This window comes from Suricata suricatta, chromosome 13 (genome assembly GCF_006229205.1).
Source record: "Suricata suricatta isolate VVHF042 chromosome 13, meerkat_22Aug2017_6uvM2_HiC, whole genome shotgun sequence".
Lineage (NCBI taxonomy): Eukaryota > Metazoa > Chordata > Mammalia > Carnivora > Herpestidae > Suricata > Suricata suricatta.
In genome coordinates, this window is record NC_043712.1 from 16,917,355 (window position 1) to 16,938,106 (window position 20,752).

Sequence of the window (20,752 nt, forward strand, 5' to 3'; positions counted from 1 at the left end):
GATTTCGTGACAATTAGAGACCTTTTCTTAGCTCTGTAATGAAAACCAGGAATCACTGTGTCCATCTAAACTATGGTAATAGAATTGTTGGATCTGTAAAGTATTTTCCCCATCCTGTCTTCAGTCTTCTTTTTATTAGTTGTTGTTTTTTAAGTAGCTCACGCTCATTGTAAAGTAATATAAAACAAATTTATTATTTTATGTATTTTTAAATGTTTATTTATTTTTGAGAGAGAGAATGTCCATGCACATGTGAGTGAGGGAGCAGCAGAAAGATCTTAAGCACTGAGCCCAGTGTGAGCCCATGAGCCATGAGATCATGACCTAAGCTGAAATCAAGAATTGGGTGCTTAACCGACTGAGTCACACAGGCGTCCCTAAAATAAAACAAATTCAAGCCCTGCTGAAATGTATAAAGAAAAAAACACAAACCACTGTCATCTTCCTCTTTCACTTGGGTCTCTACATATCTTCCTGTATATTTTCCCCAATGCATATGCAAATCTAAATAAACATTTATATATATATAAGTTTAAAAATAGAAGCATGAAAAGCATACAGTAGTTGTGTTTCTTTGAGGTAACTTTCTGTGTCAGAACCACATGTCTTTATACAAACTTTTCCCTTTTTTTAAGACAACTGGCTTCTTCACTTGATCTTAACCATATGTAAACCTCTTTCCTTCTGGAAAAGATAAAGATGAACAAATTGAGGCCAAAAAGCCTAGGAACGATGCTTAGCTTGAGCTCAGGTATCCTAAACACCAGGCTAGGACTCTGTCTCCCACATATCATAGTATCCTTTTTTTTTTTTTTTTTAATTACACGTCTTGGGGCAAATGGATCAGAAATGATATCACCGTCATCATTATCACAAATTTGAAAATTTAGCCTTTTCCCTGCATTCTCCACCTTCTCCCTGAGTCCTGACTTGTACATCTTCACCACCAGCCCAGATATTCTCAAAGGCTAGAGAAGTTATCCCGGGAATGGCAGAGAAGCACAAGGCCACCAGCCTTGATCTTGAAACCTTTTAGTCTTGGGTAGCAAACAGCGAGAAGTTTTCATAAATGCCTCACTCACTAGCCTTTCTTCTCACTGAGAAGGTAGCAGCTGAATAGCACCATGTACATTCCTAGGGCAGTGGGCTGGCCCATCAGAATTCTTCCTGTGCAAAGAACACACTTGGCTGTGTTACGGAGTTGGGTTTGTGTACCGTCTTATCACTGGGAAGCTGTGTGACTGTGGGCAAATTGTTGAATGCCTCTGAGCCTCTGTTGCATCATTCATAAACTGAAGATGATCCCTGCCCCTTATGAGACTGGCTGAGCCCAGTGTGAGTAGCCAGGCACGAGAGGGACCCGGTTCTGTAACCTCCCTTTCCAGGGTCAGTTCCTATTGGGTAGAGAGGAGCTTCATGAGCTAGGAAACAAGGTCCCATGTGTGCTTGCTTTTTGACACGACCCAGCAGTTTTCCAGTTCTCAATGGGCAGTGACTCTGTGTCCTACAATCCAACTAAACTTGGACACTATGCACCTGAAGATAGCATCAGATCCCATAAGTTACAGGGTCATACCTACAAGGCTGCCCCCCAATTCCAGAGACCAGTCATATGTCCAGCTTGTAAGCCTGTACTTTAGACTGACCAGGTATAGATGGGAGGTTCTCATAACCCTCTCTTTGGATTTGATTAATTTGCTTGAGTTACAGAACTAAGAGAAACACTGACTTCTGTTTACCAGTTCTTGTAAAGGATATTGTAAAGGATGTTATAAAGGATACAGATGAACAACCAGGTGAAGAGGTACATAAGGTAGGGAGCATGGACCTTCCATGCCCTTTCTTTACCTCCATGTGGGTACTAACTCTGAAGCTCTCCAAACCCCATCCTTTTGGGTTTTTATGGAGGCTTCATTACATAGGCATGGTTGATTAAATCATTGGTCATTGGCAACTGATATAACTTCCAGCCCCTCCCTCTTTTTACTGGATCCTGAAGCTTCCAGCCCTCTAATCACCTGGTTGGTTCCCCCTAACAACCAGCCCCATCCCCCATCCTTAGGTTCTTTCCAAAAGTCATCTCATTAACATAAATTCAGATGTGATTGAAAGGAGTTAGTTATAAATACTAAGACACCTTAGTTGTTCTCATCACTTAAGGAAATTCCAAGGGTTTTGGGAGCTCTGCCTAGAGATGAGAAGAAAGATAAAAATAAGCATATTTCTTTTTATAGATCACAATATCGTGCATGGGATCTTTTTCTGGCTTTCATCAATCTTCAAGAATTTTTCTCACAATCATTGTAAGGAAAAGTGATCTTAGAAGCCCACGGTCATGGGGATGGTACACACCTACATAATAAAATGACTCCATTCCTCAACATGGTTCTACGTGTTGTGTGTTCTTAGCTAAGCCCCTCATGCTTTCTACAGATTCAGAGAGTTGAGCTTGATTTTGTCTAGGGCTCCTTCTTTCCTCCCAGCAAGTCTACAAGTCGAAGCTGTCCTTGAGTCTGGAGGGGGAAGACTCGGAAGATCAGCCTGTATGATAGCCATGGCACCTGTGCAGTTCCCCCACTTCCCCTGGGGAGCTGTTCTTTCACACACGGTAAACCTTAGGGAGAAGACGGAGTTGTCCATATGGTGGAATTACAGGCAGCAGCATTGTAACCAACCTCCACGATTCCGTCGTCGCCTTGTTTAGATAATGAGGCATTTCAACTATAAACTTACTTTTCCTTCTTTGGTTATAAAGATTTTACATACACAGCTAAGGATGTTTAGAATAGAGAAAGAAGAAAGAGGAGAAATGTTACCCACAGTCATGCCATGTCCAATAATCACCATTAACAATTTGATATTTTCTTTTATTAGTTTTCTTGTGTTTTATATATATTAATATAATATATATTTACCAGTTTTATTGTGAAATATCAAATACCTATAGAAAAATGTGTCAAATATCACATGCAGTTTCATCAGTAGTAATTATGCAGGGCTTTTGGGTGACTCAGTCCATAGACAGTTGAGCATCTGACTCTTGATTTCTGCTCAGATCATGATCCCAAGGGGCATGGGATTGAGCCCTGTGTTGGGCTCCACACTGAGAGTGGAGCTTGCTTAAGATTCTCTACCCCCCTCTCTCTGCACCCCCTTGCTCACTCTCTCTCACTCTGTTTCTCCTCCTTTCTGTCCTTCTCCACTCTCTCTTGTAGGTAAATAAATAAATAAACATATGTATAACTACATATAATAATTATGTGATATTTATCTATTCATCACCCAGGCCAGAAATTAGACTATTGCCTGCAGTGCACAGCCCGTTCTTAGTACACTTGCTGGGACTCCATTTCCCATTTAAGCCCTTTCTCCCCCTCTAGTAGTAACCACAATATTGACTTCTATGATAATCATGTCCCTTATCTTTTGCATGTAGTTTCCCCATTTATATGTACATAGAACCACAATTTTATTTTGTTTTTGCTTTCCAGTGATGAATTCTCTGGCATTCATCACCTTTCACTAAGCTAGGTAAAACTAATCTCTTTCAGTTGAAGCAAATAGTAGTTATCAGCTGGTCCACAGTTTCATTCAGATTTTAGATGTATTCAGGATGCATCACATAAGTCCTTCCTGTGGTGGGGACCCTCTGCTCAGCTCCAGAGTCACAGGGGTGAACTGTGTCCTGGCTAACAAGGAACTCAGTCGACTAACCTACCCAGAAATTGATACTTCAGATGCCACCATGCAAAATCACATTGGATGCATCTTTTTAGTACATACACAGAGTAAACTTTCTTCTTTCTGAAAGGTTTCCTCTGGTGTAGACTCAGGCCTGGGCCTGCTTCTTCCTGTCCTTTGAGTTTTTGGCACCCACATGAGCATAAATTCCCACCCCCACCCCCCACCCCCAGCTGGTCCAAACCATGCTGGCTTCTTCTAAGGCATATTTTTAAATGTTACATCCTGAGTTCATCCCGGGTGAGAGGAAAACCTTTTAGGCAAGGGGTGGGGGGAGAGAGAGAAAGGGAACCAATGTCTTTTAAGCTGCTTTTAAGTATAACTTTGGATTTTGGAATCCACACAGCACACCAGCCAAATGGCATCGCCATCCACGTTCTGCGGGTGTGGAAGCCAACCCAGGAAGGGGAGTGGCTCGTACCCAGCGCCACTCACATTGGGATTGGCGGCCTTGGGATCGGATGCCAAATCTGAAGGGCCCCTGTAACCTTGATGGAGCGCTGGTCTGGGCTCAGGCTTCCTGCTGCACAGATGCACTAGTTAATGACACTGCGCAATGCTGTATTAATGTTCTCGTATGCGCAATTGCACCTCAACGTGGGACTGCCTGGAGAGTTAGGTGGGTAGTGTGCACACAGCCCAGGGTGTGGCTGATATTTATATTTAGTTCATAGAAGCTAGGGGACAGAGTTAGACAGGCCGCTGGTGAAGCCTTGAAAATGAAGACGAAGCACCCTGTCCCAGGGCTGGATAGCTAGTGCTTGCTGTGGGTGGCAGGGATGGGAGACGGTCACTGCTGATCCTTAGTTCTTGGCTTGCGTTTCCTTTCACCCCCTTCATTCCCAAAACACCAGACTCTGAACCTCAGGGGCTACCACCCATGGCATTTGTCTCCATTCAGGGGTAGTTTTTTTTCTTCTTTCTCTTAAATTGCTCTCTGCAACAACAGAAAAATAAAATATGCAAACCGCCCAAAATTACACTCAACATACGCTGAATAAATATATACCCACAGAAGCATATGTTCAATGGCTGCTGCTCTGTGCTTCTCAAAGCCAACTCGCTTATAAAATCATTTCTCACGCAGAGTCCGGGTGATCGATGAGAAGGTGTGGCGTGAGGACACAGCCGCAAGCTGCGAATGGAGTTTTTAGTTACAAGGGATGGGGAAGGGAATGAGCCAGCAAAACCTAGCAGGCATCGAAAAGACCATGTATTCAGTCTGTCCTGCTAGGAGCCTGGCTCTGGCCCCTGGATCTCTAGCTTGCTAGTAGGCACAGTAGTGGGCGAGAAGGAAGGCTTTCTTTGGGATCGGGGTCTGTGGGTTCAAACCCTGGCTCTGCCGCTTACTATATACTGACATAGGTAGTTTTAAACCATTTTGTGTCTTAGTCTCCCAGTATCAAAAAATGAGTAAAATAATAGGACCTTCCTTATGTGGTTGTTGTGGAAGGAGTCATGGCCAAAGGGTTAAGGGAACAGACTTTGGAGCCTACGTTCCTGGATCTGCCACTTAACTGGTTGTGTGACATTGGGCATGTTAATGAACCTCACTGTGGCTCAGATTCCCCATCTGGTGAGTGAGCTTGCTAATAGTACCTACCATCTAGGGTGGCATTCAGCACTGAGAATGGGACCTGCCTGGTTCAGCCATAAGTGCTCAGATAATGTCAGAAAGCCATTTTTGCCAGTGCTATCTTGCCCATCAGTCTGTAGCATGCATGCCTTGTCAAATTCTCTTGGCTCTATGCCGCTCACAGAGAGAACAGGACATGAGCCTTCTTAAAACGAAAAGAAATTTGAGCATCTATAATGTTGACCTGAAGCAAGTCATCTCTCCTTTACAAGACTTACTTCCCCATTTGTGAGAGGTGAAAATAACAGGGTACCCTTTTCTGAGTAGTTGGGAAGCTGGAGTCACGTGCCCGGCATTGAGGGAGGGCAGGATCCATGTCCACTTCCCTCCTAGCACCCCAAAGTGCCTGACCCAGGGGAAGGTGACACCACAAAGTGTCTGTTCCAGGGGAAGGTAGCTTGAGCCCTGTCTCAGCCCCAGAGGGCTCCTTTTCTGAGTCTTGCCATTAGCCCAGAAGGCTCTGCTTAGGAATGGTGCAGACCTCAGCTGAACCTCAGCTCCCCCACCCTTTCATCTGCTCATTGTGTTACCTTGGGAGGTGCCCTTACATCTTGGGGTTCTCTTCTTCGAACCAGGAGCTGAGTCTGTCTGGCAGTCACATGAGGCTGCAATGATAGATTGAGTGGAGAAGGATGTGAGAAACCTTAGCACCCACGTAACAGGCAGCATTGCATGACTTGATGGCAGGCTGTGCCTTGCACTTGCCCTGACAAGTTACTGAAGCTGTCTGTCTGTGCCTCAGTTTTCTCTTCTGAAAAATGAGTATAATAGTACCTCTAGCACCAGGGTGTCATTAGCATTATGAGTTAATATTGCTAACACTTTTGGAATAGTTAGTGCCTGGCACACATTGTTAGCTATTACTAATATTGTTTATTTATTTTGAGAGAGAGAGCGGGAGAAAGAATCAATGGGGGAGGGGCAGAGAGAGAGGGAGAGAGAATCCCAAGCAGCCCCGTGCTGCCAGAACAGAGCCCAATATGGGGCTCAGTCTCACAAACTGTGAGAACATGACATGGGCCGAAACTAAGAGTTGGACGCTTAACCGACTGAACCACCTAGGCACCCCCAGCTATTACTATTATTAAGTAACTATACAAAGGCTATTTATTATTCTTACTAGATAGTTACCGAATAAACATTTGACAGGACTCCTGGAGGATTTTCTTGGGAAACTGTTCTCTGTTCTCTTCTTCCCTCAGCTCTCCGTGCTTCTTTGTACCATATTAAAAACCTCCAAGGACTAGGAGAATGTTATTACTTTTATTCTCCCTGAGTTAGAACAGATGGTTTTGAAGGCTGGGCCAAGGCTCTATAAACTTGATGGCCTGGAGGACAGTCAGCTTTGAATAGGTGTTTTTGGACCTGAACCCCCACTCCACGTGGTGGCCTGGGTAGTGCTAGACAGGTGGAAGGCTTTGTGACTCCAGCTTGCAGGACGGCCAGCCATGGGAAGTGGCCGTTGGGCTCAGGCCGCTCCCATAAGAGCGGTCTTTCCCACCATGGTTCCCCTGCACAGGTGCCACCCACTATCAGAACACGCCTCCTGACCTCTGTTGGAATTTCTGTGAGCCTCTTGCAGAGAACCCATGGATGACCAAGCTCTAAGACTGGTGGAAACTAGCTGCCCCCTTTCTTATGGAACAGATGGGAAGTCAAGAGAAGGGAAGAGAATTGCCCACAGCAGGGACTGTAATTGGTGTGTCCTAACTACCTGTGCTCCTCTAGAGAGAAAGACAGGTGGTCATAATAAATTCGGATTGCTGGCCATGACCTCCATGGGTGCCAGCAAACCCAGCCATGTGTTTTAGCACTAGCGCCATCTCACTCCCATTCTTAATTATTTTTAACATTTTTTTTATTTATTTTTGAGAGACAGAGACAGAGTGTGAGTGGGGGAGGTCCAGAGAGAGAGAGGGAGATGCAGAGTCTGAAGCAGGCTCCAAGCTCTGGCTGTCAGCACAGAGCCTGGTGCAGGGCTCGAACCCACAAACCACGAGATTAGTACCTGAGCCAAAGTCAAATGCTTTACTGACTGAGCCACCCTGGTGCCCCTCAGTACTATTCTCCATCATAAACCATCTTGAGCCATGACTTGCCTTCCTCTGGGGATTTCCCCAGTGCCTCCAGTGGGTCTAGACTCTCTTGGAAGTCAGGGACCACCACCCCTTCTCCTTCTCCGTGTCTCCATCGGAAAGGAGTTGTGCAGTGCCAAGGGCACAGGTTTAGAGCTAAATATACCTGTGCCTACATCCTGCTTCTGTTCCTAGAAAGCTGAGTGACCCAGGAAAAGCACTCTGGCCTCAAAGCCTGTTTCCTCTTCTACACAGTCAGGCTAAATAAGAGTAAGCGCATAGAATTGTGGGTCTTAAGCAAAGCAGGCTAAGGAGAACCTTTGTGGAGTGTCGGGCTCACAGTAGGTACTCAGAGCACGCCAATTTTCTCTCTCATGTCTCTGGCAATGTTTGTTGAATGCTGCAGACATGCGGCTTGTGGGGAGAATGGCCTATTGGTGTTACACAGAAACTCATGACAGAACGAAGCAACGCGTTTGACATTTTCTTGCATTCCAGAAATATTTACTGGGTATCAAATATTCCAGTGATGATGATCACAATAACAACTTTTATAATAGTTGATATTTTAGCACATCCCAGGCCCCACGCTGGGGATATCAGTTGTCTAACTCATTTTCCCCCATGTCAGTTCCACAGAATAGGTGTAATTAGTCTCTGTTTGCAGTGAGGGAATTGAGTCTGAAGTGTTAATGATGTGACTGGCTAGCATTACACGGCTGGTGAGTGGCAAAACCAGGGGGATTCCATCCCAGACCTGCCTGATGCCAAAGGGCACACCAGTGTCCCCGTCCCCGGTGCTGGGAAGGGAGGACTGGACTGAAAAGAGGAAGCTGTGTGTCACACACTCCCCCCTCAAATAGCCCACAGACTCCCGGGGAGACAGACTGTGAACCAGAAACCATCCGCCTGACAGAATGACGTTTGTGCTAGAAGAATCCTTAACATAGGAGAGAAGTGAAAATGACTCTTTCTGACTTCGGGCTGATCAGAAGGAAGAAAGAACTTCCACACAAGGGCTCTCTGTCCCTGATGGCACTGACAGGTCCCAGCAAACCCAGGAGGCAGTTACCTATTATCAGGTCTATTTTAAAATGAAGAAACAAAGAGGCGCCTGGGTGGCTTAGTCAGTTAAGTGTCCGACTCTTGATTTCAGCCCAGGTCATGATCTCACAGTTCATGGGATTGAGGCCTGCATCAGGCTCCGCACTGACAGTGTGGGGCCTGCTTGGGATTCTCTCTATCCCTCTCTTTCTTTCTGCTCCTCCCCCACTCACCCTCTCTCTATCTCTCTCAAAATAAATAAATAAATAAATAATTTACAAAAAAATTAAATAAATAAAATGAGGAAACAAAGAACCGAAAGGTATAATGACTTGCCTAAAGTCACACAGCCAGGAAATAGCAGCGTCTGGATTAGGATTCATTTTTTATTTTTTTTCTGTCTCCTCAGTATTGCTCCGCTTCTGGAGTTGGGAAGGGATCTGTGAAGGGGTTTGAGCTATAACTTATAGGGGACATTGGGTTCTTTAGGAAGAGGAGGGCAGGCCAGGCTGAGGGCAAAGCATGGACAAAGGTAGTAAGGTTGGACCCTGTGGGTGCTGTTGGCTATCTCCCTGTGTGGTTTCCACATCCAGGTGGAGGGACAGGGGATGCAAGGTTGTGGTTTGGGCCGTGCACCTGGGAGCTCCCCCGGACGCTCCTCCACTCTGAGGTCTGAGTCCCCTGGGGGTGCCTACAGCTGCAGTCCTCCATTACCAACTATCGAGCCCTATCATCCTTTTTTGAATGCCCACCCCTTTCTTCCACGACAGCGTCAAATTGAGCGACAGCTGAATTGGCATGAGGTGATTAAAACTCCCCGTAATTATGGGCTCTGGACCGGCCTGGTTGTCCAAATCGATGTCTGCAGTAATAAATGGGCTAGCTGGCCTTGTTGACAGATTGAGGTTGAGGGGAGGTGCAGGGGAGGGTGGAAAGCAGGGTCTTCCCTGCACACCCCCTTTCCAGGCAGTAGTCCAGAGGCCTCCTGGGACATGGGCAGCCCAGCCCACTCTGTCTAATCAAAGGGATGGTCGGTATTGATGGACTCCCCAGTGCCTTCTTAGCTAGTGCGATCCTCTGTAACCTTACCTGCAGGACGAGTGTGTCTCAGAGGTGCCTCTGAGTTTTGCCATAAGGATTTGAGGAGATGGCCTCTGGGAAAAATCTAGCACCTGGTAAAAATAAGCATTTCATTTCCTTCATTGCTTCCCTCCCTCCATTTTCTTCTTGCCAGGATGCTGTATCTGATGTGCACATCCAAGACTCTGCTGCCACCAACCCTTTGTGTCCCTTCCTAGCCCATCATAGTGACCTTCTTACAAAGATCTCAGAATTCTTGTGTAGCCTTGGCCAGTTTGAATCACTTGTGACATCACAGACAGTCCACCTTCATGTGGATCAGGGAGAAAGAACACCTTTTTTGCAATGAGAGGACCTGCAGGGCAGAGTCTGCCTCTCACTTGCTGTGTAACCAAAAGCAAATCACGTGGCCTTTCTGGGATTTAGTTTGCTCATCTGCAAAATGAGTGTGATATTGCTGGTCTTACTTTAGCACTGCTGAGAACAGCAAACACTGCCTATGGTAATAGCCTCCTTTCCCTCTGCCTGCATGCAGCCCTCTTCCATTGCTTCCTGGATATATTTCCTCTCTGGGGAAAAGTCACAAGGAATCCAAACAACAGTTACCATTTTCTGAGCACTTTCCATTGAGGCAGCCATGTGTCAAGTGTGTGATCTAGTTTCATTCACTCATAAGCCCACGGAGGTAGGAGCGACTCTCTTTCCAGTGTGGAGATGTGGAAACAGGCTCAGGGGAAGCAAGAGCACACAGGTAGGAAGTGGCAGACTTCACTCACAGTTGTGGGATCCTGTATGGCTGGCAGTGTGTTCCGCCTGTCGTCCACCAATGATTCTATTGCTTTTGCATGGTCTCATGTAGTCTTGACCATGATCTAATGAGGCAGTGCTATTAGGCAGAGGCAGCACTTTTGCTAGGTGGTAGCACTGTTATTTTGCTTACATGAGTGATGAGAGAAATCGGGTGCTGCTGAGCCCTTGGGGCAGGACAAGGCTTTGCTGTTAGTTTGGCAGGTGTGGAGTCATCCTGGTGGTGTCTTGAGACATGCTCAGTCAGTTCAGAGGGGATTCTCCATTTCCTTCTGAAATCATTTAGAGCTACTTCTCTCCTTTTCACAACTCATAGTTGCTTTAACAGAAGAACACGCAGCTCTGGGCACCTGGATGGCTCAGTCAGTTGAGCATCCAACTTTAGCTCAGGTCATGATTTCATGGTTCATGGATTCAAGCCCTGTGTTGGACTCTGTGCTAACAGCTCAGAGCCTGGAGTCTGCTTCAGATTCTATGTCTCCCTCTCTCTCTGCACCTCCCCCCCTGAAAATTAAATATTAAATTTAAAAAATCTTGTTTAATTAAATAAAAGAAAAAAAAGCCAACCAGCTCAGAGCTAAGAGATGTTTCCACCTTCCTATTGTCCACTGCCTTCATTTTATAGTTTAGGAAACAGACTCAGAGAGGGGGATGTGCTTGCCTAAAGCCATCCAGCTAATTAGAGAGAGATGAGGCAGACCCGAAACTCAGCTCTCTGGAAATCCTTATTTTCATGTATGTATTTATTGATGGCTTGATAGCGTTTGGCTCTTTATCTCCATCATCCCATTTGCCTTCCACAGTGACTTTGAGAAAGGTCTTCCAGGGGAAACTGAGGCTCAGAGAAGCATGACTAGCACTAGGTGATAGTGAGTAAGAGCCCAGGTCCGAGGCTGGAATTCTTTCTAGTATCCCAGGCCCAGGGTTGCAGAAGAGAAGGAAGACACAGCACCACTGTCTTCCAGGGCCCCAGGGAGGGGCAGGTTCTTTTTTCACCACCATCCTGGAGATCCCCGAGGTTTATGAGTCATATAAGTCAATCAGGCCCCAGGAAAAGTTATTCTGCCTTGTAAGTTAGTTGTTTTTCCTTCTGTTCGGAACAGCTGGTCCACCTTCTAGACCTGGGGGTGGGGTGGTGAGCAGCTCATTACAAATTTTGCACTTGAAGCAATTTGCATTCCATAATTAATGAACATTAAAATGCATAATTACAAACAGAAACAAATGGCTTGGTGATGTTGGAAACGGGCTGGGAAGGAGAGGAAGAAGGCACAGGGGATGGAAAAGGGAGTGAGGAGGAGCAAGACAGGGCCAGTCTGTTGCAGGAACAGCCGAGAATCCCCCAGATAACCCTTCCCCACTCAGATTCTCCAGACTTTAAGGCTCCGGGACTCAGGGCAGGGTCTTTCTGTGGGTCCTTGCCTGTGATGGAGAAGAAAGGAGGCTGTGAAGCTCTGGAGCTCAGTTTATCTGAGTTTCTCATCCACTTGCTAAAAAGAAAAAACCTCGGGGAAAAGAGCAGCCTTCAAAGGAATTAGGTCATTATAAGATAGACCTGCCCCTTTTCTTCTGCCCACTCCTAGCCCCACAGAGTCTCCCTCCCAAGGCTTCTTTCGAGAGCCCTAAGAAAGCGCTTACAGATAACTGAATGCACCAACTTCAGTAATCCCTTCAAAGTAGCACACCAAATCACTTCACGACCTTCAGTGCCTTCCACTTGTACTTAGAGTCAACCCAAGATCCCTCCCCATGGCTGAAGTCAGGGGTCAACAACCTTTGTGTATAAAGAACCCTCTAGCAAATATTTTAGGCTTTGCAAGCCACGTGTGGTTTTTTTTTTTTTTTTTTGGTCTCATATATTTGAAAAGCTTGAGTAAACTCCAGGATAGACACAAAGAAATCTACACCAACAATCATAGTCAAATTTCAGTTTTTCAAGAAAAAAATCTTGAAAGCAAGGAGAAAGAAATGATATTTTATCTACTGGAGAAACACAGTTTGAATGATGGTGGAATTCTCTTGAGAAACCAGGAGGCCAGAAGCAAGCAGCACAGCATTTTTCAAGTGTTGGATAAAAAAACAACAAAAATAAAACAAAAACTGTCAACTCAGAATCCTGTGCCCAGTGGAATATATTTTAGGAATGAAGGAAAAATCAAGACATTATCATGTGAAGGAAAAGTTAGAGAATTAATTATCATTAGGTCTTTTCTAAAAACTGCCTAGAGGAAGTTCTCTAAATAGGAAGCAATGATAGAAGAAGGAATCTTGGAATATTGGGAAGGAACAAAGAATACAGCACAAATATGAGTAAATGCAATAGACCTTCCTTGTCTTCTTGAGTTTTCTACATTATTTTTGATGGTTAAAGTAAAGATGATAGCAGTATTTGACGTGGTCTTAAATGTATTTAAAGGAATATTTAAGAAAATTACGTTGCAGATGAGAGAAGATGAAGGGACATAATGGGAGGTAAAGTTTCTACATGTCACTTAAATGGGTAGACTGTGATAAATTATGCATACCTAGAGCAAACTCTAAAACCTATATAAAGAGATATGCTCAAAAGCACTACAGATAAATCAAAATGAGATTTAAAAATAATGTTCAAATAACCCACAAGAAAGCAAGAAAAAGAGAACAGAAAAATGAAAAATGGAGAACAGACAACAAAATCAAACATCTGATTTATGCTCTAAAATACTAATAATCACATTAAATGATTAAAATGATTAAATGATTTAAATACACAAAAGAAATTGGCAGAGTTGATTTAAAAATATGGCATGTTTTTTTACAAGAAATTCACTTGATTTTGGCAAGTTAAAAGTAAATCTAAAAAGGCATATGTAGGGTCACCTGGGTGGCTTAGTCAATCAAGCATCTGACTTTTGATTTCCACTAAGATCATGATCACAGCTTATGAGCTTGAGCCCCACGCCTGCTTGGGATTCTCTCTCTCCCTTTCTCTGCCTCTCTTCTGCTTGCACTTTCTCTCTCTCCCTGGCTAAATAAGTAAATAGACATTTTTTTTTAAATGACGTATGCAAATCAAACAAAAAGCAGAAGTGGCTCTGTTAATATCAGATAAAATAAGCCAGAGAGGGATATCAGATAATATTGAAAGGGTCATCCACCAAGAAGTCTTAGCAATCCTAAATGTTTATGCATCAAATGGCAAAACTACAAAATGTGTGAAGCAAAAACCAATAGAACTGAAAGGAAAGATAGATAAATCCATAATTATAGTTGAATATACCAACCTTCCTCTCTCAACAGCTGATGGAACAGTTAGAAAATTACCAATGTTGGGGAGCCTGGGTGGCTCAGTCAGTTAAGCCTCCGACTTCAGCTCAGGTCAGATCTCACGTTCATCGGTTCGAGCCCCGCATCAGGCTCTGTGCTGACAGTTAGCTCAGAGCCTGGAGCCTGCTTCTGGTTCTGTATCTCCTTCTCTCTCTGCCCCTTCCCCTCTCATGCTCTGTCTCTCTCTGTATCAAAAATAAAATAAAACATTAAAAAATTAAAAAAAAGAAAATTACCAATGTTATAGAATAACTCAATAACATCATCAACTGAAAGGATCTAGCTAATTTTGTAGAATACACTGTCCAGCAACAATAGAATGCACATTCCCTTTCAGTACCTATGGAACATGTACTAGGATAAATCATCTCCTGGTCCTTAAAAAAACCTCAATAAATTTAAAGAATTCAAATCATACGGAGTGTGTTTTCCAGCTACAAGAGAATCAAACTAAAAAGTGATAACAAATAACAGAAAAATCTTTAAATACTTGGAAACTACACAACATGTTTCTAAATAATCAATAGACGGAAGATGAAATAAGAAAATACACTGAACTGAAAGAAATAAAAATACAGTATATGTGAATTTGTGGGTTGCTATCCTTTCATTGTAATTTCTCTGAGTCTTTATATTTAATGAGGAGGAAAATTAATAGCCATGAATGAATACATTAGGAAAGAAGTTTCAGTTTAGTAATTTAAACTTTCACCTTAAGATCCTACAAAAAAGCGAACAAAATAAACCCAAACCAAGCAAAAGAAAGGAAATCAATGCACTTAAAAACAGAACAACAACAAAACCTATAGACAGAAGTCAAGGAAACAAAAAACCAATTCTTTGAAAACATCAATAAAATTGAAAAAAATCTAGGAAGACAGATAGAAGGGAATGAAGATACCAGTTATCAATATTGGGAATGAAACAGGTGAAATACCGTATCAATTGTAATGCCTTAAAAATAATGAAATATTTAGATGTAAATCTAACTAAACATGCATGGAGCTTGGATGTCGAGAACTATGGAATGCTAATGGAGGAAACCTTTAAAAGATCTTAGTATAAGGAGAGACATACTGTATTCATGGATTAGTACTCAACATTGTAAAGATCTCCATTCTCTTCAAATTGATATAAAATTTTAATAAGACTCCTATAAAAATGTCAAGATGATTTTTTATAGATATACAGTAGATTTTTCTTCAATGTATATGGAAGGGCAAAGGAACTAGAATAAGCAAAACTTCTTGAAAAGAATAAAGTGGAAGTCAGTCTACCCAATGTCTAGATGTGTATAGTTAGAGTAATCGAGACTGTGTAGCGTTACTAGAAAGACAGACCTATAGATCAATAGAACAGAATAGAAAACTCAGAAATGACCCACACAATCATACTCAATTTTATTCTGGGGTTATTTTTGTGGGTTTTTTTGTTTGTTTGTTTGTTTATATTTTACAAAGCGGCAAAAGCAACTTAATGGAAAAAAATGGAGCTTTTTCAACAAAGGGTGCTGGGCACAATAGCACATTGACAGGCAAGAAAACAAACCTCAGTGTGTCTCACACCTCGTGCAAAAAATTAACTTGAAGTATATCACAGAATTAATTGTGAGACATACAGCCATAACACTTCTAGAAAAATACACACACAGAAGAGAAAATCTCTGAGACTTGTGCTTGGCAAAATGTGTTTAGATTCTAAAAGTATGATCCATAAAAGAGAAAATGGTAACTTGGATTTCATCAAAATTGAAAACATTTGCTCTGCGAAAGCTCATTTGAAGAAGATGAGAAGACAAGTTACAAACTGGGAGAGAAAATACATTTGCAAGCCACGTCTCTGACAAAAGTCTAATGTCTAGGATGTGTAAAGATATTAAAAAAACAAATCAATCGGAAAATGGGCAAAAGATATAGGACACCTCACTGAAAAAAAATTCACTGACAGAAGGTGAGCACAAATGATATTCAGCATCAGTAACTATTGGAGAATTCAAGTTACAAGTGGAGTAAGATATCACTACACACCTATCAGGATGGCTACAATAAAATATATTGACAACATCAAATGCTGTCAAGGGTGTGGCAGACTGAGTCACCAGTACATGTCTGTGGGGATTTAAAATAGCACAAACACCCTGGAAAACAGCTTGGCAGCTTCTTAAAAAAAAATTAAATATGCAGCTGTCTTATGACTCAGAAATTGCACTTCTTGGCATTTTTTTCAGAGAAGTGAAAACTTAAGTTTATACAAAAACTTGTATGCAGATGTTTCTAGCAGCTGTTCATAATAGCTAACAACCCCCATGTCCTTCATCAGGTGAATGGCTACGCACAATGGTATGTCTATACCGTGGAATACTACTGTGCAGTAAAAAGGAAAAAAAGGAGCTAAATATTGATAATCAGCAATCTGGATGCATAGGAGAATGATGCTGAATGGGATGGGGGAATGGAGAACATGGTAGGTGCTGGGCATTAAGGAGAGGAATCAGGTGGGACATGAGTGTGGGAGTAAAGGGCAATGGGAGGAATTTCTGTAGTGCTGGAAATGCTGTGTATCTTGACTCTCAATGTAAATATCCTTGGGGTAATATTTTTTCTGTATTTTTCCAAGATGTTTCCATTGGAGGAAACGGGTCAAAAGGTACACAGGGTTTCTCTATATCATATTATTTCCTATAACTGCATCTGTTATAATCTACAATTATCTCAAAATTAAATAAAATATTTTCTTTTGTAAATAAAAGGCAAACAAACAGGGCTCATACTGAATTTGACCTGCAAACTATAGAGTGGTAACTGGTTTAGACAGTCTGGCCACTGCCTACCTCTCACACCTTGCCTTGTGCTAGCCTTGTTTTCCTTATCTCACCGAGCTTTTACCTATGGCCCGCTCTGTTCCACGGACAGGCCAACACTGTTCCTCCCTCAGGACTTTCATACTTCCTGTTCCTTCTTGGAGAATCCTCCCAGATGTATTCACCCAGGAGACTCCACTAACTATCCAGGCTTTGCTCCGATGTTGACTGTATGCCTCCTTCACTCAGTCCCCATCTGCTTTACTCTTAATTCATGTTACTTTTTTACTGTGTGGAATAACCATTTTCTGTTTACTTGTCAATGATTTGTCTCCTTTCTATGATTTAAACTCCATGAGAGCAAGGCTTTGTCTCTCGGGTTTACTGCTCCATTTTCAGCACCCAGCACACTTGGTTAGCACTGAGTAGGTGTGCAGTTAAGTATATGGTGAATGATCCAATGAAAGACTTCTATAGATAAGAAAGAACAAAGCTAGGTGGGCCTGGGTGGCTCGGTCTGTTAAGCGCCTGGCTCTTGGCTTCAGCTCAGGTCATGGTCTCACAGTCATGAGCTCAGGCCATGCATCGGGCTCTGCACTGAGAATGCAGTGTGCTTGGGATTCTCTCTCTCCCTCTCTCTGTGCCCCTTCCACCACTCATGTGCATCTGCGCATTTCCTCTCTCTCTCAAAAGAAATACACATAAAGAAAGAGAAAGAAGCTAACAGTTTTAGTTAGGTTTTCTTTTGGGGGGTTGGGTTCATTCATTTACCATTTGTTCATTTGTCCTTCACTGATTAAGTGCCTATCACGTGCTAGGTTCTGAGCCAGGCACTTGAGGTGTGTCTTCTCATAAAGTCTCCAGAAATGCCTCCACGTAAGGGACAGGTCCTCCCTGAGGAGCCTGAGGCGTTCTTTGAGGTGAAGCACTTGACGGGCACACTCAGGGTCCCCAAACCTGCATGGGATCAGGCCAGACTCCGGTCCCCACGTTCTTGTCTCCAAGCTGTCCCCTCAAGTAAAGAAAGGAAGCTGAGGTCCAGCTGGGTTCAGGGACATGTCCAACACACAAAGCAAGTGAGCAGAGGTGCCTGGGCAGGAATTCTGATCTTCCTCTTGCTAGTGTATTGGCACATGTCCCTTCTGCTCAGGGACATCTACTCCGGACAAAGAAGGCTTCTCTGACCAAGGCCTCCCTACTCCGGTGTTCTCCCGTCACACTCCCACTTGCAGGAGCTTTATTTTCCCAAATTATGCTGTGTGCTTCTTTGTTTGTTCTATTACTAGTCCTCTGTCTGACAGATATGCATATTCCTTATCTCTCAAACTAGATTCTAAGCTCCTTCAAATTACCCACAACAGCAGCTGCCACTCGCTTGCATTGTGTTGAGCGTGTAACGCATTTGTCTCACTGTATTAGTTATCTATTGCTGTATAACAAATTATCCCCAAGTGGAGCAGCTGCAGACTAAAAGCTTGTATTCTCTCCCATAATCTTTGAGGATTAGAAATTCAAGAGTGGCTTAGCCGGGTGGGTCTGACCCCCAGAAGATTGCGGTCAAGATGTCCACTGGGGCTGTAGTTCTCTGAAGCGGCTTGACTGGGGCTGGAGAATCTGTTTCCAAGCTGACTCATGTGTTGTTGGAAGGTGAGCCTTGCTGGCTGTTGGCCAGAGGCTTCAGTCCCTTGCTCACAACATGGCAGCTTGATTTCACCACAGCAAGTGCTATGAAAGAGAGGGAGAAAGACAGAGAGAAGTTTCCATCTTTTGTCATCGAATCTTGGAAGTGATATACCATCGGTTCCGCCATATGCTATTGGTCATGCAGACCAACACTGGTAGAGTGTGGCAGGAGGCTGCCCAGAGTGTGAATAGCGGTAGCAGGAATCATTGGGGGCCATCTTTGATGCCGGATTTCACTCTATCTACTCATTACAGGAATCACGTGAAGATAGATGAGGTGGAGTCACTGGCAAGAGGTTACACAGTTTATAAGAAGCAGAGTTTGGATTCAAAGCCAAAGTGGACCCACAGACATAGTAGACATCCTGTCTGGCACTCAGATGGTTTATTAAAAAAAAAAGAAGAAGAAGCAAGTGGCTACTACTTTCCAGATACTATGCTAAGTATGCAGTGTAGCTGAGGACAAGGCAGGAAGGTCCATAGTATTACCAGCGTTGCATTTAGGTGGTGATAAACCGTGAAATAATTGATAGAATATGCAAGTAATCTCAAATGATGCTATTACTAGATGTAGTCTGCCCTCTCCAACTCGCAAAAACTCAGGGCATGAAGTCCATGCTGGTGAAGGGATGATTGGAAAACCCACTTTGAGTACTCAGAACACTTCTCCCACACTCACAGATCAAATGAAAGTTTAATTCTAGCTCTGCCTTTAATTCGCTGTGTGATGTTATTCAAGCACCTTCACCTCTCTGAGCCTCAGTTTCCCCGTAAATCATCCTCAAGTTTGTCTTCAGACATAAAATGCTTTAATGTAAAGGATAGTAAGTATGGTGGATGGGGCCCCAGGCTGGGACTAGGGGACTGGCTGTGTGCCCTCTACTCATGTGCCAGCGGATTTGTGGGGATGGATGACCTCCTGCTCTCTGAGCCTCGATTTTAAAGTAAGGAAGTGAGGGGCACCTGGGTGGCTCAGTCAGTTAAACGTCCGACTTCAGCTCAGGTCGTGATCTCACAGTTTGTGGGTTCGAGCCCTGTGTCGGGCTCTGTGCTGACAGCTCAGAGCCTGGAGCCTCTCTTCCGATTATTTGTCTCCCTCTCTCTCTGAACCTCCCCTGCTTGCACTGTCTCTCTCTCTCCCAAAAAAAAAAAATAAAACATTAAAAATATTTTAAGTAAGGAAGTGAGGTCAGCTCTAAATTTATCTTCACTCCAATTTCTCAAGATGAGAAGTCTGTCATTCAGTAAGTGACAGGGGCATGCAGTGAGGTGCCTGGGCATCAGTAAGAGCTACAGAGCCAGAAGGCCTGAAAAGCCCCACCCCTTCTCCTCAGTTTCCTAACCTGCAAAATGGGACTAATGATACTACCAGCCTGCATTGGTTTCCTATGACTGCTTTGCCAAAGCACCACAAAGAGTGTCATTTAAGATGACAGAAATGCATTCTCTCTCCATTCCAGAGGGCACAAGTGCAAAGTCATGGTGTTCTCAGGGTCACGTCCCCTGCAAGGGGCTTCCTTGCCTCTTCCAGCTCCCAAGGGCTGCAGCATTTGCTGGCTTGTGGCCACACCACTGCAACCTCAGCTCTGTGTGTGTGATCTCTCTGCATCTCTTTTGTGCGGACATTCATGACCGCATTTAGACCCACCTCCATCATCCAGGTAGTCCATTGCATGCAAGAATTTTAATCTGCTGGAATTTGCCTATAGAAGGTGACATTCACAGGTTTCAGGGCTCAAACCCATGAACCATGAGATCATGACCTGAGCCGAAGTCAGCTGCTCAAGCGACTGAGCCATGCACGTCCCTCTAGAACGTTCTTTTTAAAGAACGAAGGTGGTAGGGAATCAGAGGGGATGGGACGAACTGTAATATGTGCCCCAGATACCTCCTGTCACCTGATGAGAAGGTCGGCTGTTCTTTCCAGCGCTCACTCCCAGTCTCTGCAGACAGACCCAGCGCCGAGGACCAGTAAATGGCTCCCAAATGACCCTATGACCAGGTGCCCTCCTGTCTGACATTGAACATTTAGAGACAAGCAGGGACTTCCTCTGAGCTTGTATTAATATTTACAGCACTTCACTCACATGGAAAATTGATTTTTCTTTTTAAGCACAAAATGTAGCCAGTTTTATAACCTTTCTGCCGCTTGACAAAGGCCATTTATAACCTACTTTCTCCGTCGCCCTCCCTGGCGCCAGTCTAAAATGTCTCGAAGAACTCTCATGCATTGGTAATTATGAATTCTTCTTAGGCAAAATTTAATTTCCAGGAGGGCTGACCTTTTCTTTGTGGTTATTATTGTTGTGGTCTTTGTAAATTGATTTGTGCGTGTGTGTTTGTTATTGACGTGGATCAGGATGGCGGCTTGGAGAAGGGACCAGGGAGCTGGGTGCGGGCTGTGCAGCAGGGGCATTTTAATCAGTGATGTCCAGTGATGGATGAGGAGGGCTGAGCTCTGGGTGTTAATCTTTGTGGACAGGAAATGCCAGCAGAGTGACTGAAATTAAAACCTAATACCTCGTTTTCAGTCCTGAATGCAAGAGAAGTTGGAAACTGCTTCTCCATCTGCTGGACTGG

At 43.8% G+C, this 20,752-nt stretch overlaps 1 protein-coding gene and 1 long non-coding RNA gene across 4 annotated transcripts in view; one reads left to right on the top strand and one right to left on the bottom strand.

Annotated features, from left to right (window-relative positions):
- Nucleotides 1-20,752, top strand: part of ASTN2 (astrotactin 2) — an 861,939-nt gene that overhangs the window by 520,060 nt on the left and 321,127 nt on the right. Inside the window, exon 1 of one of the 3 annotated variants that reach the window (XM_029919898.1) lies at nucleotides 10,215-10,327. The exons of the other annotated variants lie outside the window; for them this stretch is intronic. The gene's annotated coding sequence lies outside the window, so the exon portion shown is untranslated. Of the gene's footprint in view, nucleotides 1-10,214; nucleotides 10,328-20,752 lie in introns of those variants that run through there. 3 annotated transcript variants of the gene reach the window in all.
- LOC115276096 lies at nucleotides 4,039-9,812 on the bottom strand. The gene is made up of 4 exons (XR_003901812.1): nucleotides 9,586-9,812; nucleotides 5,908-5,982; nucleotides 4,755-4,876; nucleotides 4,039-4,678 (listed from the first exon to the last, which is right to left on the bottom strand). It is a non-coding gene; the product is annotated as an uncharacterized LOC115276096 (long non-coding RNA).